The sequence below is a fragment of the Marmota monax genome, unplaced genomic scaffold (genome assembly GCF_021218885.2).
Source record: "Marmota monax isolate L192 unplaced genomic scaffold, Marmota_monax_Labrador192_F-V1.1 WCK01_AAM20220418_F8-fsc00166, whole genome shotgun sequence".
Taxonomy (NCBI): Eukaryota; Metazoa; Chordata; class Mammalia; order Rodentia; family Sciuridae; genus Marmota; species Marmota monax.
Window position 1 is genome coordinate 322,632 of NW_026693344.1, and position 18,178 is coordinate 340,809.

The 18,178-nt window shown below is 40.1% G+C and overlaps 1 protein-coding gene across 16 annotated transcripts in view; it reads right to left on the minus strand.

Annotated features, from left to right (window-relative positions):
* Positions 1-18,178, minus strand: part of Sgms1 (sphingomyelin synthase 1) — a 295,435-nt gene that overhangs the window by 87,200 nt on the left and 190,057 nt on the right. Inside the window, exon 1 of one of the 16 annotated variants that reach the window (XM_046456773.2) lies at positions 6,642-8,301. The exons of the other annotated variants lie outside the window; for them this stretch is intronic. The gene's annotated coding sequence lies outside the window, so the exon portion shown is untranslated. Of the gene's footprint in view, positions 1-6,641; positions 8,302-18,178 lie in introns of those variants that run through there. 16 annotated transcript variants of the gene reach the window in all.

An 18,178-nucleotide genomic window follows, 5' to 3' on the forward strand; every position in this document is an offset into this window, starting at 1 on the left:
GATCTTAGGCAGTCTGACTGCAAAAGCCCAAACAGCAGGCTGAAGATCTGTACACAGACCTGTCAACACTGCACTCTGGCAAAATCCCTTCTCTGTAGAAAGCCTCAGCCTCTCAAACTTGGTATAACCCACCCCAGACTCCAAGCACTACTTCTCTAAATTCCTTCTTCATACAAATTCCCTTTCAGAGGAACATATTAGTACCTTTAGCTAAGTTATAAAACTACCCTAGAAGCCATTCCATCTCTTTATTTGCTTTGAATATCTTTACTATAACCCATTCACTACAGGTATGTTCTACAGTTTCTTTTGAGTCTGATCTTTTTTCCCAAGGTAGAGAGGCAGAGATCTGCCTGCTTGTGCTCATGGATGGCACACATACCACACCTGTAGTAGAAGCCATCATTTCCAAGTGAAATGAAGGCTTTTAGAGTTTCAGAGAAGAGGGAGCTCTTTTTAAAAAGAGAAAACTTCACACACAGACACACCCTGAAAAATTCATAAAATGTCAAGCTGAAATTCTCAAAAATGAAAAGAAATCTTTACATCTGTTGACTTAGGACACTTGAACCTGCAGGTTTGGAACCAAATATTGTAGAAGTTGATGACTAGGTGCCCTGAAATACATGAGCAGTCTTCAAGCACTTTCAGCAGCACGTGGTAATTTCTACTCCATCCACATCTGAGAAATTGAAGTGATGGAAAATACCTGACATGGAAAAAATCATCTACCATGTCTCAAGAATTGTGGTCATTGGTACTATCTAAAATTATAACTAATCTAGTCTTTCCTTTAGCTTATTTATTATTAACCCATTTTCAGCTTGGCTTGAATATCAAACTCTTGGCTTCTGAGCCCACAAAGGTATGCAATATTGTGTAACTAGTTCAGGATTCTCTATTAAAATCACTAAGTTTTTTTGCAAATACTGCTTACCTAGCAACTCCGGGGTGGCTCGAGGCCACGGGAGAGGAACATCACCCTCTATTTCTGTGCAATCAGGAGTTAAGTGAGCTTGAAGGTTACCTTCAGAAAGGTCTCCATGGACTCACAGGGCTCTGTCAGTATTATAAACGTCTCAGAAGTGTGTTCCGATCCCCAACCCTTCCCATTCTGCAAGCCACTCACGCGCTGCGGCTGCTATGCTTCCCCCCGGGCTGCCACCACTCCAGAGGGGTGAGCCAGCCCTCACTGATCCAAGAGGAAAAGATGTCCAGATGCAAGCTGCTGAGGGGAGTGGGTGCTAACACTTGCTCCATTTGAGGGTTCAAGTTATGTGAGAGTCACACCATTTAGTTCAAATGCAGCAGGGATCTGCAGAAAGAAACTTTAAAATCAAACCCTTTTTTCAAAATCACTAACTTCAATTCTCCAACATGAATTAAGAGCCTTTTCCTAAGCCACAGAATGCATGCATCCTCACTGGGTCTCCTATTGCCACCTCCCGAGGAAATGACCAGAACCAAAGATGTTTACAAGGCAGACTGCGGGTGGACTGTGATCACTTTGAAAGTTTTTCACCCAACTCCATCACTCACACAAGAATCAAACTGAGCCAGGCTCAGTGGCTCACACCTGTAATCCCAGAAGCTCCTACAAGTTCAAAGCCAGCCTCAGCAATGGCGAGGCGCTAAGCAATTCAGTGAGACCCTGTCTCTAAATAAAAAACCAAAAAGGATTGGGAATGTGGCTCAGTCATTGAGTGCCCCTGAGCTCAATCTCTGGTGTGTGTGTGTGTGTGTGTGTGTGTTTGTGTGTATGTGTGTCTCACAATGAGTCAAACACACACACTGCTGCGAACCGGTCTTCCACATAAATGACATGGTGCTGCAGATTGCTACAGAGGGGAAAAACAATGGGGCTCATGAAGTCACAGTTTAGGTGCCTAAACCCATGTGTGATACAAAAGTGGAGGTGGAAGGAAGAGTGACCACAGGAAATCTCTGCTCTACTGTAACAGGGAGACTGAGGAGAAGGAAATGACTAAGACAAAACTGACACATTTGTACACACACTGACTGGGTACATTGCTTACATCACTGGGTCTCCTATTGTACTGCAAAATATATTAAGAAACCATAATATCAAGAGTAGGATGAAAAACAACACAAGTACACTGCTTACAGACAAATATTACAAGTTTTTATACTGCAGCAATTCCCAAGCACAAAAATTACCTTCTTGATGAATTTCAGACTAATTTATAGTAGAGATGATGCTCGGTCTTTGGTACAACTTAATCCCCTCCCTTTCTCCCTGTCACAGGTACTTCTTCCCTTAGTGCTTATTCTTTCCCTTCTCCAGAAGACCAAAGCAACATCTCCTAAGCCATTTACCTCTCTAAAATTACATTCCCTTCTGAAGACAATGTTTCATTTTTCATCTTTTAACTATCAAAAAGCCAATTTCCTCATTCATCCTTTTTTCGAATCTTACATTTTAATGAGCACAACTCAATTTCATTACCCTCTCCCATAAATGTAAAAAAACCCAAATAGTTATTACCACTGTGCCCAAGGACATGCTACATAATTTAGGTACATATCCTGTTCATTCCTCTAAACCTGATGAAAACAGGAATTTACTTTTCAAAGATAAAGAAACTGGCCTCGAATCACGAAGTAGGTTAAGGTGGGAGGGCAGACGGTGGAACACAGGTTCATCTGACTCCCAAACCAGATTGGCACAGTCCTCCAGGGAATGGAGCAAATGCACTTTATCACGCTACCAATGATAAAACACACATGCTATACACTGCTACAGATTTCAGAAAACATTCACTCTCAGAGCCTCTTTCATAAACATACTCTTAAAGCTACTCGGTGATGCACATTTCACAAACACAAATGCAGACGCTGAATGGGGAAGCCAGGGGTTTTCAGTCTTAACATTACTGGCACAAAGGGTAATTCTTCTTTGTGGAGGCTGTCCTGCACACTGTAGGATGGGTAGCAGCATCCCTGGTCTGCACCCACTAAATGCCAGCAGCACACCTTCCCGTCCCAATTATAACAATCAAAAAATATGTCCATATATTGCCAAATGTCCCCTCGAGGGCAAAACTGCACTCTGCGGAGGACCATTGAATTAAGCTAACTGTGCAAGACCACACAAGTGAAAAACGTACTAATTCCAGGAAAGAGCTCCCTTAAATTCTGACTTAGTGGAAATTTCTCTCATACCACAGCTCCTTAAGAGAAATCACTTATTAAACTGGACAAAACGTACAGGACACAGAATGAGAACATCTATTTTACTGAATCGGTAGTGCTAATACTGCCTCAGCTTTTACGCTAAGGTGAACATGCCCAGTGTCTTTGAACCACCCTTCAAAGAGTTCCAGATGCTCTCCAGAATCTCATTACCCAATTCTGGGCCTATGTTAAAACACAAACTCAAAAATGTGTACAGCACTGCCTCAAATAGTAATAGGAAAAGTAGTAAAAGCCATAGCAAGAATAAAAGACAAAGAGCTAAGATACTCAAAGCACTACCCGACTCTGTTTTAAGCATTTCATATGGATTACTTAATTTAAACCTGCAACACCTCAACAGCTCTATGAGGTAGGTATTCTTATTCTTATCTACATTTTATGAATGAAGAAACTGAGACAAACAGAACGCCAATAAATTGTACAAGATCTGGCTCTAGAATCCTTGTTCTTAACCCCTACTTACGTGCTTCAAAAAACTGTTGGACTATCATCTCCTTGGTTCTAACTACTGCCCAATCTACGTTTTCCATCTTGAGTAAAGAATACACATAGGCTGTTAAATGTCTCATGGAAGCTGATGTGTCATAACTATGGCAATGCCCTCGTATACATGTCTAAAGAGGTTATGGACACGAGTGATCCTTAGCAAACATATGCAGGATACTGATCCTCATACCTTTTTTTCTAAGTGATCCTGAGCCATCTGTTCAAAAATGAGTTTTACAATTCTGCTAGACAACAATATAAGCTTTGAAGCTTAGAATTTTAGAATTTACAATCTCCCCATTTTTGAAAATTGAATCTTCTGGCATATGTGTCCCCCCACCAGGATTTTTCCAAGATTACTTACTCCCAAGTTCGAGCATCACCTTGGCATGTTCTTTCAGTATCCTCAAGAAATGAAGTCACCTGAAGCAGTTGGGATTTAGAGAGACCTCAGGAGGTGGCCAGGGTACCACTGACTGAACTGGGAAAGTGGAAGGTAAGAAGATGGTAAGGGTGAAGAGGTGGAAGAGATACTGGAGTTCATGGTCGCTATGGGGGCCGCACTATTCTCTTATACCAGGACATGCTAACAAATGCTCCAGCAGAGAAACTCTCAGAATTGACACACCGACTTTCCACCTCCTTCTAGTAAGTTTCAGCACTCGCATAGCGCCTTTCATGACCTCATGATTCTCAACAAACAGGTTGAACACTAACCTCAGCGCTAATATGAATTTAAAAACATTTTTCATAACACATAAAATACTGCAGATATGCTTCACAGAGGTCACAAGTGTAGGACAGTCCGGATCCAGCTCCTGGTTTTACACTGAGAGAAAGCCTCAGTTATACTTTGTGAGGAGCAGAAAGGATACATTCAAAACTGAAAGGGCTTCAGAAATAAAAGAGAAAGTCAACAAGGATCAGCAACTTCAAGGCAGCCACGTGTATGACTGGCCCATCAAGAGCAGGGCTTGCTCAGTTAATATTTGAAAATCACATGCTTCCAGAGTAAATACATCATTCCTTGAACTTTGAGATTTTTGGCATTGGGGCAATGGGGACCTTTTAAATAACTCAAAAATCTGCTTTGGACCAAGAAACTCCTTTGGATAATCTCACACAGAAAAATCAACACTATTTTAAGAGCAATTGGAGCCACATGGGAAAAATAACAAATGCTACCTTCTAACATAAGCTAACTTAACTTGCTGTGAAATTTGAAGCAGGTTATGTAACCTTGCTTGGGCTATTTCTTCAACTATAAAGCAGGGATAATACCACCTCCACCTGTTGGCACTACTGTGAAAATTAAATGAAGTCATGTATGCAAAATATCTCAGCACCTGATGAAAGGAGATCCATACACGTTCAGTCTTATTAATAACCATTAACGGCCCAATACAAATCCAAATTTAATTATTCCTTTAAGGGATTAGACATTTGAGATATAATAAAATATTTTCTCATTCTCACAACCTGAGGGGGCTTTTCTAACTGCCCCACAGGTCTTAAGGCCATTTTCCTCCAAACATCATCGGCAGTTTCCTTAAAAAAAAAAAAAAAGGAATCCAAGTTGTTACCTTTCACAGAGGCACTTGCAGTTAAAAATCAAAACAACTGGGTTTAACAATTAACCTACTAGCTTAAAAGAGTATAAGGAGGAGCTCAGCTCTTAGGGTAACTAAAGTTTCCCAAGTTTTAATTGAACAATTTAGAAGTGACTTCTTTTTAGAGAAGTTTCTTTCATGGACCTAAATAAAAGTCAACTGCAGAGAATTTTCTTCCACACTTCCATTTCTCTTGTCTACTGACTGAATTAGTCCAGATTTTCATAAACGCAGAAATGTAATGGTACTATTCATAACTTAATTCATATTCATAACAATTCAGTTAAAATTTTCCTATTATACTTTATGCTACCAAAACATCTTCAGCCTGGCTCTCTAGTACAGTGTTTCTGATTACAAGATCAGAAGTAATCACAAGATTCTACTTTCCCTGTCCTCTACCTCTCCTACCTCTTGCAATTGTATGTGCACCATACAAATGCACTTGCTGACTAATATCTTTCATAGAAAAGCAGATTTTAAGAAGCACATCAAGTTTATCTCTATGTACACTTAAAATCTGTAATAAACTCATCTGGGTTAAAAACGGAATGATAAACATTTGTACCATTCAGGGAAACAGAACTTAGGTCCCCAAATTCCTATTTTGGCACAATATAAGTAAAAACTACACACATCAAAAACAAATTTAAAAATAAAGGTAAATGGCCTTTCTTTTCCATGTATTTATTTCTACAAATTCTGCAAGAGCATTACCTGGCCACACTAAATAGAAAGCGTAACTACAGAGTAAACACGCTCACTCCAAAACACAGAGAGCACGTGCTTCCTTCTGGCACCCGGTACAGAGCTCCCTGACCAGCAAGCTTCTAACAGCCAAGGGAGTTGGCTGAAAGACCGTTTTGTACAGGGGCTGGAGTCTGAGAAGGCCAATACTTGCAGAAAACTTAATGACCAAAATGCAAATGCATTCCCGCTCTTTGGGAAACCTCCATTAGGAAAACTTGATAACCCCACACTGAAACCAGCTGGATCCTGAGCTCTAAAACTACAGCGGTTGGCATCACACAATAGCACATTTGTTGATTCTGCCTACCTCTATCCTGGCCATCGGTTCCCCCACTACAGTGAGCGTTCTCAGGTGTAATTGGCTAATGCCAGGTTTAGCATCAAAGTGAGATCCGGTAAAAATGAAAACTCCCTTTATAGTGCAGAAAACTGCGCGTTAATTGCCAAACTGGATGTTTTCTGGAATGCAAGAAGGGTTTGTTTCTTCCTTACTTTGATCAGGTCCCACAGTCTGTGACCGCTAATCTCCCCAGAGAGCATTTTCACGAACCACAGCATCCTAGAAGGGACAACACTTACGCTCTCCTCCATGAGGCAGAATCCGCTGGAAAGTTCCTGGAGCACCAAGTTTGCGCGGCACCGGCGCGCTCGAGTGCGCGCTGCCCGCCCGGGCGCAGGCGGGAAGGTGAAGGCAAAGGCGGCGCGCTGACCCTGGCCCGGTGGGTCCACACCACCGCTCTCCCCGTCCTGACGGGCTTAGCGCGAGGACCACGGTGGCGCCCCGAGCTCCGGGCGGGAGACGCACGGATCCTCTCCTGGAAGGCAGCTGCGAGCCTGGACGCCGAGCCCAGCGCAGAGGCTCCAGCAGCCAGGCCAGTGGGTGTGGCCGGCCGGCAGAGGGGTTTTGGAATGCCGGGTGTGGCCCTCTGCCACAAAAAGAAATGAGTCAGCCCGTTCAATCCTAACCAATAAGCATGTTCACTGCCGGTTAAGGCGGAACTTTCCTTTCTTGATTTATATCAGGCTTAGCAGCCTTTCACAGTCTTTTTACTTTAAGCCTTTAACAACTTCGGCACAACTTCTAGAAAGGGACAGGTTGCCCTTTAAAACTCTTATGAAACAAGGATTAATGTTTTTATGATACTTAATCAGTGGATGTCCGTTCGTTTCTATAGTAAAAGTTTTGAGTTAGGCAGGACGTTGGACCAGGTGTCAAAGCAGGTTAGGATGGTACCACTGGCACTGCATGACCTTGAGCAAGTTAATTATCTGCAATGAGGGGGATAAAATGCCAACCTAATAGTTTGCCAAGCGATTCATCGGCAATAACACATGCAAAGCATTTGGCATCTGCTTGACAGAACAGACAATCAAAAAACGCTGTGTCTTGTCCCTCTACGTCCTGAATGAAATTCCAGAATTTTATAGTCAAACTGACCCATGATTTTAAACACTTTTTTTAAATCTAAAATAGCCAAAGAATTTTAGCTGAAATAAGTTTTGGGGGGATTTCCTGGTCTGATTTGCTTATTTAAGTGGTGAGAAACTTAAGACACTTTTGGTTTAGGATGGACTTGGTATTCTTATTATACAAGAGAAGTTTTATTAGTAAAAAAAAAAAAAGAAAGAAAGGAAAGAAGGCGGGCATGCTTAGGTTGGAACAACTTCATTTAGGCCATTATTAAATTAACTTTTAAAAATGCAAGAATAATTTTGGGAATATTTTATCTTGGTCACTTGTCCCTAAATATTGTTTTGGAATCAAAATATTTAAAAGAAACTTTTAGTAGTTGGAAATAGACAAAGTATAAGAGACTACAGAACTACTAATTCTGAGAACCTGTTAAGAAGTGAGTTGATTGCTAATGCTAGTAAAGAGTTTCTACGGGGGAAGAAAAGATTTTTTAAGCTACAAATTAAAACTTCTGGGCTTTGGAGATCTCTTTGAGTTTACCTTCCTCATATTTGTTTAGACCTAGTCATTTCCACAGGCAGCGGTTTCTTCAAAATAGTCTTTAGCCAAAGATAAGCCAAAGATAAGATCTACAGTGAGATCAAGAGACTTCCTAAAATGCTATTCTTCTCTCCAAAGCAAACCAGAGAGTGGAAAGAAAACTGCACCAGGAGCTGTGAGCTAGCTCCCTTCCTAGTCCCAGCTCTGCCAGTTAGTGTTCAGAGAATTCCTTCATCTCTCTTCAAAGATCAAACTGTAGCCTAAAGAGGCGGAAGCAAGGTAGGTCTACAGCCTAACACTGATCCTTAGCAAGAGACACCCAACATACAAAATGGTGCCTTTCTCCTCCATGATGAAGCTGATCTACCTCTACCCGCCCCCCGCCCCCCTCATATTCCTCATAATGGTACTCTTAGTTTCCTAGACATTTTAAGTTTAATTCTGGAATCATCTGAGCTCCCTCCCTCTCTCTTGCCAATTCACTATCAGCAAGTGTAATATGAAGGCTTCATTCACATTTTTTCCATTCCTGCCTTCATGCCAGGGTCACTGAAGTTGAGTGTCTCCTAATTGCTCTTCCAGCTGGCAAGCCCCTCCCTCTGTGCTTCCTGACACTTCATCACCATCACACCATAAATGTTAAAGTTCAGAGTGTCATAAACCTTTCCTTTCTCAATCAAATAACTATAATTTAATAGTAAAGATCAAAATTTATTTTATAGGCAACTTTTCTCAAATGTTCACACAAGTTAATGTGTGTATTTCTAAGCACTGATTTCCTATTTATAAAACTATTGTAATTAATCATGCTAGGTGAGCTGTAGTGTGTTGGGTGTTACTGCCTGAACAGCAGCTCTTTTATATAAGAAGACAACATAAAACCCATGTGTTTATGAACACAGTAAGTTTCAATAACATTACTGTCTGAAAAATACAAGCATTGTTTGTATATGTAGACAAGTGTAGATACTTATAGATACATGATGGAGGAGAGAAGGCAGCACATATAGGAAAGAGAATTGATCTATGTAGTTCATTTCTGTTGTTTAGAATCCAGTCAAGCTTGAAATTCAGAGTAGGTGCTCCAACCAGGAAGAAGGAGGCTTAATAAACAATACCAGCAGCTGCAACCCAAACTCAAAACACTTACAAGATGTTTCCATACTCCTTACACTTTAGAAACAAGGAGACCATTAACAATGTAGTTAAAACAATCTCACAAGAGAAAAGGATGCCTTTGGTGCCTAACATTAAAACACAAAGCACAAGGGTTCTCAATATAGTTATGGGGGCGGGGGGAGAGTGACGATTAACCCAAAGGACCAATGCCATATATTCAGGTCTTTCAGAAGCAGGCTTCTATCTCTGCCACCCCCAGTCTTTAAAAACTTTCACCAAATGGCCCACTGATCTATTCGTGGCACACTTACCTAGGTGGGCACCATGCCTTGGTCTGGTGACCTCAACTCTCTCCACTACTTATTCCATTCTGGACCCACTCAAGCACTCCTTCTCCTGGAACTCCCTCCCTGGCCCAATCCCTGGGGAATCTCTCCTCTTCTCCAAGTGCCTACAGACCTTTTCTTTTTCTTTTTCTTTTTTTTAAGTTTTTTATTTTATTTTTTTTTTTTTTTTAGTCATTACATGACAAGAGAATGGATTTTTTTAAAATAGTGTGTGTGTGTGTGTGTGTGTGTGTGTGTGTGAGAGAGAGAGAGAGAGAGAGAGAGAGAGAGAATTTTTTAATATTTATTTTTTAGTTTTTGGCAGACACAACATCCTTGTGTGTGGTGCTGAGGATCGAACCCGGGCCGCACACATGCCAGGTGAGCGCGCTACCACTTGAGCCACATCCCCAGGCCAATAGAATGGATTTTGACCAGGCCTTTTTCTTTATAACGCCCTTTCACAATCAATATATAGAATCTCAGCACCAAAAAGAAATCCCTGATATTTATCGTTGCCAGATAACAAGACTCCATCAGAGGTAGAGTGCCTTTCAGAGGCTTTGTATCCCCCAGGGACTTAGCAGATTCTGAATAAATAGTCATTGTTGATCTAATCATGTTTAAGTTATAGAATAACCACAATGGAGAAAGGAAAACTTTGACTGCTGACACATCAAGAATAAACAAACATTATAGTTGTTCAAACCAGCTGGCAAGCAGAACCCAAGCAGCAGATGCATCTCTTTGCTCTTTAGACATGTTCCAACAATACAGAATGCTATTGAGAAAGCAAATCCAATACTTCCTAAAAGGAAGGGGCGTTTACAAAACAGTGTTGTCACATGGAATCTCAGTTCCCCAAATACTAGTCCACTGACGAGAACAGAGGCAATATATCATTCTATCTTCCTTTCAAGTATGGAACATCTATATACAAATTTGACAGTGCCAGAGTACCAATTCCTCCTTCCATATAACATCTCTCTCAATGTATGTGTTATTGCCGCAAAAATTTGTTTATCTTCTATGGTTAGTGGCCTAACTATAAAAGGAAGCAAAGGTCAGCAAGTTCTTCAAGACTAAATATAACTACTAGAACTATCATAGTTCTATATTTGTTTAAATGGCCTAAAGTCAAAAGTCAGGTGATGTGTGCATTAGAGGAAACTTTTATCAAGAGTCATTACCACACACATACCTAGACCTACCTACCCACCCCCACATCACCAGTACTCTTTGATTAATGTTAATCAAATATTCTCCTCTTACGATAGGTGGGAATAAACGCTACCACTGTTCTCTAAAAGCTGTGTCATAAATCAGCTGCCCTATTATACAATTAAATACTTTATTATAATTGCTCACAACAAAGCCACTAATAAATATTCCATGTATAAACAGCCAAATGAATTAGTCAGCATTCTTTAATATGCAAGTAATAGAAATGGCACTTGAAGCAGCACCAGCTAAAGCAAGGTAAGATGTATTGACTCAAAGTAACCCAGCAACAGAAGACCAACAGAGGAAGCTTAGCTGACTTGAAGATCAGCTCAAAATGAACTCCACCAGGACAAGTCAGCATCTTTGCTTATACAAACTGCTTTTGTCCTCCCTTCCTGAAGGCTGCCTTCTTCCACTTAACTCTGACACTTAGCTCTGCCACTAAGAGGGACTATTCTTCTACTCATAGTTGCAATTTTTTAAATTGTCAAGAAAGTCTCACACTGGTTCAGCTTAAGGCCATGCACCCACGACAGGCTGGTCTATACCAGGATCACTTAGTTGAATTGGTGGGAACAGTTAAGTTTTAGAAGGTGAGTTTAATTCCTGTGAGTGAAAAGAAGGGTTGGTTCCTTTGTTTACCAAAAAACACAATTGCCTATCAAGAAGTTCCATTACATGTCCAATATGAAAGTTTATGCAAGCAGTCCTTGACCTGGTGAGACATGACATTCTAACAGGTGACTTCTATATCTCAAGTCAATGAACTCTTATAAGGCACTTGGAGACACTACACTGGAGACAGTATGTCTCTAGTATAAAGGCAGCTCCCTCGCCAGTCTGTAAAAGCCTACTTAACTCATAATTGATCTAAAATTTAACATCATCAATGTTTTTAAAACTGTACTCAAAACACCATTCATAACATTGTTCCTAAAGAAAAATTTAGTTGAAATTCTACCTAGAACAAGGAAAACAAGCTCATTTTAATTCATTTACTGTGTAGTTAGTAATGACAAGTGGCTTCAGCTTTACACACATTATTTTACATTTAAGCCACATACAATACTGCAGGAAACTGGAGTCAAGACACTATTTATGTCCAAGCTCAATGGCCTGCTTCAAAGCAATTCATGTCTAGCTGGGCACAGTGGTATGCACACCTGTAATCCCAGTGACTTGGGAGGTTGAGGCAAGAGGATGGAAAGTTTGAGGCCAGCCTCAGCCACTTAGTAAAATCCTGTCTTAAAATAAAATGTAAAGAGCTGGGTAGTAAAGCACCCCTGGGTCTATTCCACAATACCAAGAAAAGAAAGAAAAAAGTCATCTATATATGATCCCAAAGCTGAAAATACTATGTCTAACACTCAGAGGAGCCTGACAGAGTGGGCTTACAGATGAGTTGACCAAGAGTGAATGTCTCAGAATCTGTAAATACCCAAAGAGAGAAAGTGTTCCTGAGCAGTCACGGTCACTAGCTAGACTTTTACTTTCTATTTCCTAAAAGAAGGTATTTCTCTACAGCTTAATAAAATAAAATATTTCTTTTAGTAAGCTTTAAACTATTCTGATCTGTACTTAAATAAAGATCATCCAAAAATCAAGAATTTATCAACAGTACATTCATAAAAACATTCTTTTGCCATTTCTTAAAAAAAGTACTACATATATTAAAATCCCTGTCTAAAGTGTTTTTAAGAGAAAATTTAAATTAGGGAAAAAATGACCGTTGTTATTGGTAGATTATCAGGTCTACTAACATAAATGCAAGGGATGCAGTTAGCAGTATCAACTACGTTTCAAACTTTTAAAAAATCAGTCATATACTATTTAATGCATAAAAGAGAATATGTATTTGTTACAAAACATAATATTAAAATCAATACCCAGGAACCCACTGCCATAATCAAGTAGCAGGCCATTACGATAAAATTTGGCAACTCTCAAGGTGCACCTTCTCTGCCAAAGGCAGATAACCATTTCTTTCCATGAGTGTTGGACAAAAAGTTTAAAAGATCCTGGTTTAAGAGGTGGTTTTAATAATAAATTATCCTGTGCCTTCTGAAATCAAAGTAGAAGGTGGTCAGAAGCAATGAGATGGAAAATAGCCAAATTCAGTCATGAAGGAAGGAGAACAGCTAAATTGTACATTGTCTTAAGACAGTAACTACTGATCAGACAGTCCTCATGAGCCATCGGGTTCACTCCCTGGTTCCAAAACAAGAACTAGTCACTAAGAATGCTAAAGAAAGTTGTTATCCCCCCTCCCCAACGAGAGAGAGAGAGAGAGAGAGAGAGAGAGAGAGAGAGAGGAGGAGGAAAGAAGGAGGGGAAGGAGGGAGAGAGGAAAAGAAAGTCAGAGCTCCTGAATGGACACACTCCAGGTCATTTGACATGTGACCTGAAATTGTAAGAGGTCAACTCCAAAGTATCTAGATCAAGGTAAGATTTGATCACTAAGCCAAGACAAACTGACTCTCCCATGACTGAGTTTTAACACATTAGACCCCTAAAAAGACAAAGGAAAGGAGCGCCCCAATTAACAACAATGAACTCAAGTTCATACATCGTGGAAAAGAGAACCAGGAACTTGAGGAGGGTAAAACAAAACAATTAGTTAACTAAGGGTTTAATTTTGTTGTAATAGTGTGTTAAGCAATTTATATGATGGAAAACAAAATTTAGCACGTCATCTGTGAAATTAAACAACTCATGATATGTCAAAGAAAGGACATACACAACCAGCTAGTGAGTGAGTCAGTACAAATTGTCTCACTGAAATCTACAAATTGAGAACAGGGCAGTTTAACATGCAGTACAAATTAAATGCTCCAGTAAACATGCTAAGCAAGACAGGGAAAGGAAAGTGAAGCTGAACTAACAAAAAGCATGACACAAAGAATAAGGCAGGGCAGGCACACACACGACAAAGTGGCACCTGCATGAGGGCAGTTCGTGGCTCATCAGTGAGCTCCCCTCATGCCACCCCTCCCACCACCTGCCTTGTTTCATGGCTACTTAGATGCACAGCACCCCAACATGCTCCAATTCTTCAAGGCTGGGTCCAGGCTTGGATTACCCCAACCTTTGGGAAGTCCAAACCTCAACATGAGATAATATTTCCAATAAATAGTTGAAGAAGAAACAAAGGGTTATCTTAGTCAAATCTAAATACCTTATTTACATGCCTTAACTGAAATGGTGACCTCTGACAAAGGTCCAGTGCAGGGAAAGACCACAGCATGACAGTTGACAAAGCATACTATTTCTCAAGATAAAGAGGAAGGAAGCTCCTCATAGTACAAATGTGTGGGGTGGGGGAACCTGAAAGAAAGAAGGCACTCCTTAGGCTAAATTTATGCTGCAGGAACAAACTGCTCCAACAATTGCAGACTCATATCCTCTTCACTCTCGCCCCAAAGCAGAAGGAGCACCCTAACTGGGACACGCAAACATGAGGCAGAGATGGCAGAACCAGGCCATGTCCATTAAAGTCTCTGCTCAGAAATGGCACATATTCTTGTCACTCACATTTCATCAGCCAAAATAAATCTTATGGCCAAGCCAGCCATGGGGAGTCTGCCTTCAGTAGGTTAGAAATGTTTATTCCTTTCACAGAACAATGGGACGGGAGAAAGAAGAACAAATGTTTGCACAATGGCACAAGCTACCACAAAGGGAATGGAAAAGGACTGGAACACAGTTTTCGTCCTTCCTATCGTGATGAAGATGCCCTGTTCTAAAAAGCAGTCCCTCCATAATTTTTTCTACCCACACATATACTTTTCCCATGACTTCTATTCCTTGCTGACTCTCTGATTGGTGAGTTTCTTAAGACCCTCAAGTTTTAAAGGCCTAGTCTTTCTTTTTTTTTTTTTCCTAGTCTTTCTTGAACATTTGAAATGCAGAACAATTAATAAATATATCTTCCCCAAATAAGGGAAATCAAGAACAAATGAAGATATTAAGTCATGCATTTAAATGTGACAGAGAATCCAGCCAGGTGCAGTGGCACATGCTCATAATTTCAGCAGCCCAGGAGTCTGAGACAGGAGGATCCTAAGTTCGAGTCTAGTCTTAGTAATTTAGCAAGGCCCTAAGCAATGTAGTGAGACCCCATCTCAAAATAAAAAACAAAAAGGGCTGGGGATGTGGTTAGTGGTAAAGTGTCCCAGGTTAAATCCCAGGACAGAAGGACAGGTGAAAAAAGGAAGGGAGGGAGGGAGGGAAAGAATCCTAAATGGCTTTTAATGAGAATGAAAGAAGGGTTTCACATCAAATCTTTCCTCTATCTTCCATCTCCAGTCCTAATTAGCACTATTCCCCTTCTCTTTTTCCATCTACTAAATCATAATTCCAGCCTTTCCCCCAGAATGGGATCTTCCTATAATTTCTGCCTTTCCCTGTTTCTTCTAGGAAGAAGCTCTGGTCCAACTCTGTTCAAGTATCCTGTCCAGACAGTACGGTGAGTGGGTCATGATAGGTGTACAAAGATGTTCATTATGGTGTGTGATAGTAAAAGCAAAAGTGACTCCATTTTGTTTTGTGATTCCATTTTGTAAAACAACCATGCCAAGTAGAAGGGTCATGACTGGGGCAAGATGTTCTTTTCCTTTTGCTATAGAAACCTTTAAGAACAAGGAACTACCTAATGGGGCATTATTTCTGTAACTAGGGTAATGGGGGCTCTGTTTCTGTAACTGGGGTGATAGGATAACTGTGATTGGCTAAGCGTCCCGCCGCTTGACTGCACTGTCCTGCTTCTGTAACCTGGCTTGCTTGCATTGGCTAGACCCCTCCAAACACCTCTTTTGCGGTTTTCAGGCTCATAAGGAGCGCCCTTGCAATTGTTTGGGGCTGATCAGGGAAACAGCTTTATGTTCTGGTCAGCCGCTACCGGTGTGCTTCAATAAAGGCTTGATTCGATTATACGTGAGTGGTCTGGAAGTCAGTTTATGAAACCCAAGGACGTTGCTTTAACTATAACAGGTGTACTCTACACAAATGAAAAGTGGAAAACAACCAAAATGTCCAGTATTAAGGAATACACCACAGACTCCAGAAATGCTACATGAGGTTTATATATATTATAGATATTAATTGATGGCATCATCTCAATATACTATCAATAGAAGCAAATTTCAAAATAATAGTTATAAGTTGACCCACACTGGGCAGGAAAAGACAGTGTTTCTAACACAGGCCTAGAAAGTATGGCAGAATACAAAAACACAATGTTAATAATGGTTATCTCTTGGTAATGATAAATTGAGTTTTTTATCTAATAATTTCCACATTTTTATAGTTCTTTCCAATCAGCAATATTAACTTTTATAATTTAATAAAAAGACATTAGTTGTGCACTAGGGTTGTGGCTCAGTAGTAGAGTGCTCACCTAGCAAGTGTGAGGCCGTGGGTTTAATCCTTAGTGCCACATAAAAATAAATAAAAATAAAGGTATTGTGTTCAACTATATCTAAAAATAAATATTTTTTTTAAAAAAGACATTAGTTGTCAAACATCCAATCCAAACATCTTCTGCTCCTAGAACCCTACCTGATCTGGCCCATTCCTCTTGCCACCCCTTAATAGCAGCTACCAAATTCATTCTGAGATTGCTTTTTTTTTTAAGGCTTGATTACTGATTCTGGAAGTGGAATAAGCCTGTTTGATTTGTACTGGAATCCATCCCCAACCCATGATTCCCAAGTCTCCATAAACTACTGACTGTAGGTCTCAAGATATTGCAAGTATGCCAAAAAGTATACATACAAAGAGTGCACACCTAACAGTCTCTGATCAAAAATTCAGTTCTGTCTGGGATGTTCAGAAACAACACAAGATGAGAGATGACAATATAAATCAGAATGTTTTATCTGTGGTAAAATTTTTCTATTAATTCCTACTGCCATGTTTGCTTTCAAAGAAAGGCAGCCACAGCCGATCTGATTAAGCTACAGGGAAGTATTTCCTAATTCAGGCCATTCTCTCAGATTTTAACTATGAGCTTCTGCATGAAATGAACAAGAATTAGTTTTGTAATAATCCAATAATCCTTTGGCTTAGTGGGAACTATAAATAACCTTTTAAGAGGAAATAAGAGAAATGAATATTTTAAGATTATGTAAGCTTGATTCAGGGAATTGACACAATGAATGTTTTGAAATAGCCAAGGCATTTTTTTTTTTAAGGTTTAATAAAGAAAGTGTTTTGAGAACGAGGTAGGTGAGATTTAAAATAAAAACAACCACCACATTCTTAGCTGTTACTTAGCAATTTCAGGCTTCAATTATTTCCTTCTAAAGGGCAAGTTAGAAAAACTGAAGAAGAAAATGCTTCTTGATGAAACACTGAGCTATCAGATCCAGTTTCCTTTCTTTCCTTGAGTTTACTCCCTAAGATTTCAATCAAGCCAAGGTTTATGCTGCCCAGGTTTTGTTTTGTTTTTCTCTCTGGAGGCAAATTACTTTTCATTAAACTTAATTTTTGAGTCAAAAGCACAGCTGCATGGAGTGCCTAGTCTGGAGGAACCCTGGCCACTTGTCCCTGCAATGGCACTACTTGAAGGAATTTAGATTTGAGAGAATATGGGGAAGGAAGAGAAGGCAGCTCAACAGGTAGTAGACATTCTGACCAGTCTCCAGGTCTTATCACTCAGCAGCCAGAACGGGGAAGGGGGTGCCAGGGGTCAACGACAATGCTGAGTCAACAACTCAGGTACTCCACTCATACTCTTTAAAGGAGGCTGAAACTTCTAAATTGATCTTGGCCTTTACCTACAATCCCAGAAGCTGTTGTGAGCATAACTTGGGTTACACCAAGCACTGATTCAAAAACCAAACCTTGCTTTTATCAACCAAACCAAACTCTTTCCGCCAGGGCTGAAACAGATAACTCAGAGAACTGTGGCTTCACAGAGAGTCCATAGAGCCCAGTGTGAATTTCTCAAGATTATTGGCAAGTTGGTTGTTAAACACAGCCACTGTTAAAAGTTAAATTATTTTTACTCAAATTTGTAAAAAAAAAAAAAAAAAAATACTAAAGACAACTGTAATAAGTGTCCTCCAAACTTTATTATTTCCTAATTGTTTTACTATTACCATGCTATTGATGCTATTTACAGCTACAAATACCTGCTCAGTAGGAAACTATCCCATGGTGTGCTACTACACATCCCTTCCCAGCCCTGCTTTCAGTGACTTTCACTGGGAATATGAAATCAGCTGCTGCAGTGGGCAGGGGTACACCAGAAATCTCCAACCCAGTGAACCCTCCTGGAAGGGCCATTTTCCTCACACTTTTTACCTGTATACAATACCTACAGTGTTAACCAGCACTACTTCACAATAGCTATGGAATTTGAGCTGGCCAATATTTTTAGTCAAAATAAAGGCTTATAGATTATAAATCTTGATATGAGTACAAGGACAGAAAGTAACTCCATTTATGGTAGCCCTGTGATGTACCATTCATGACACAATGTACTATCTCAA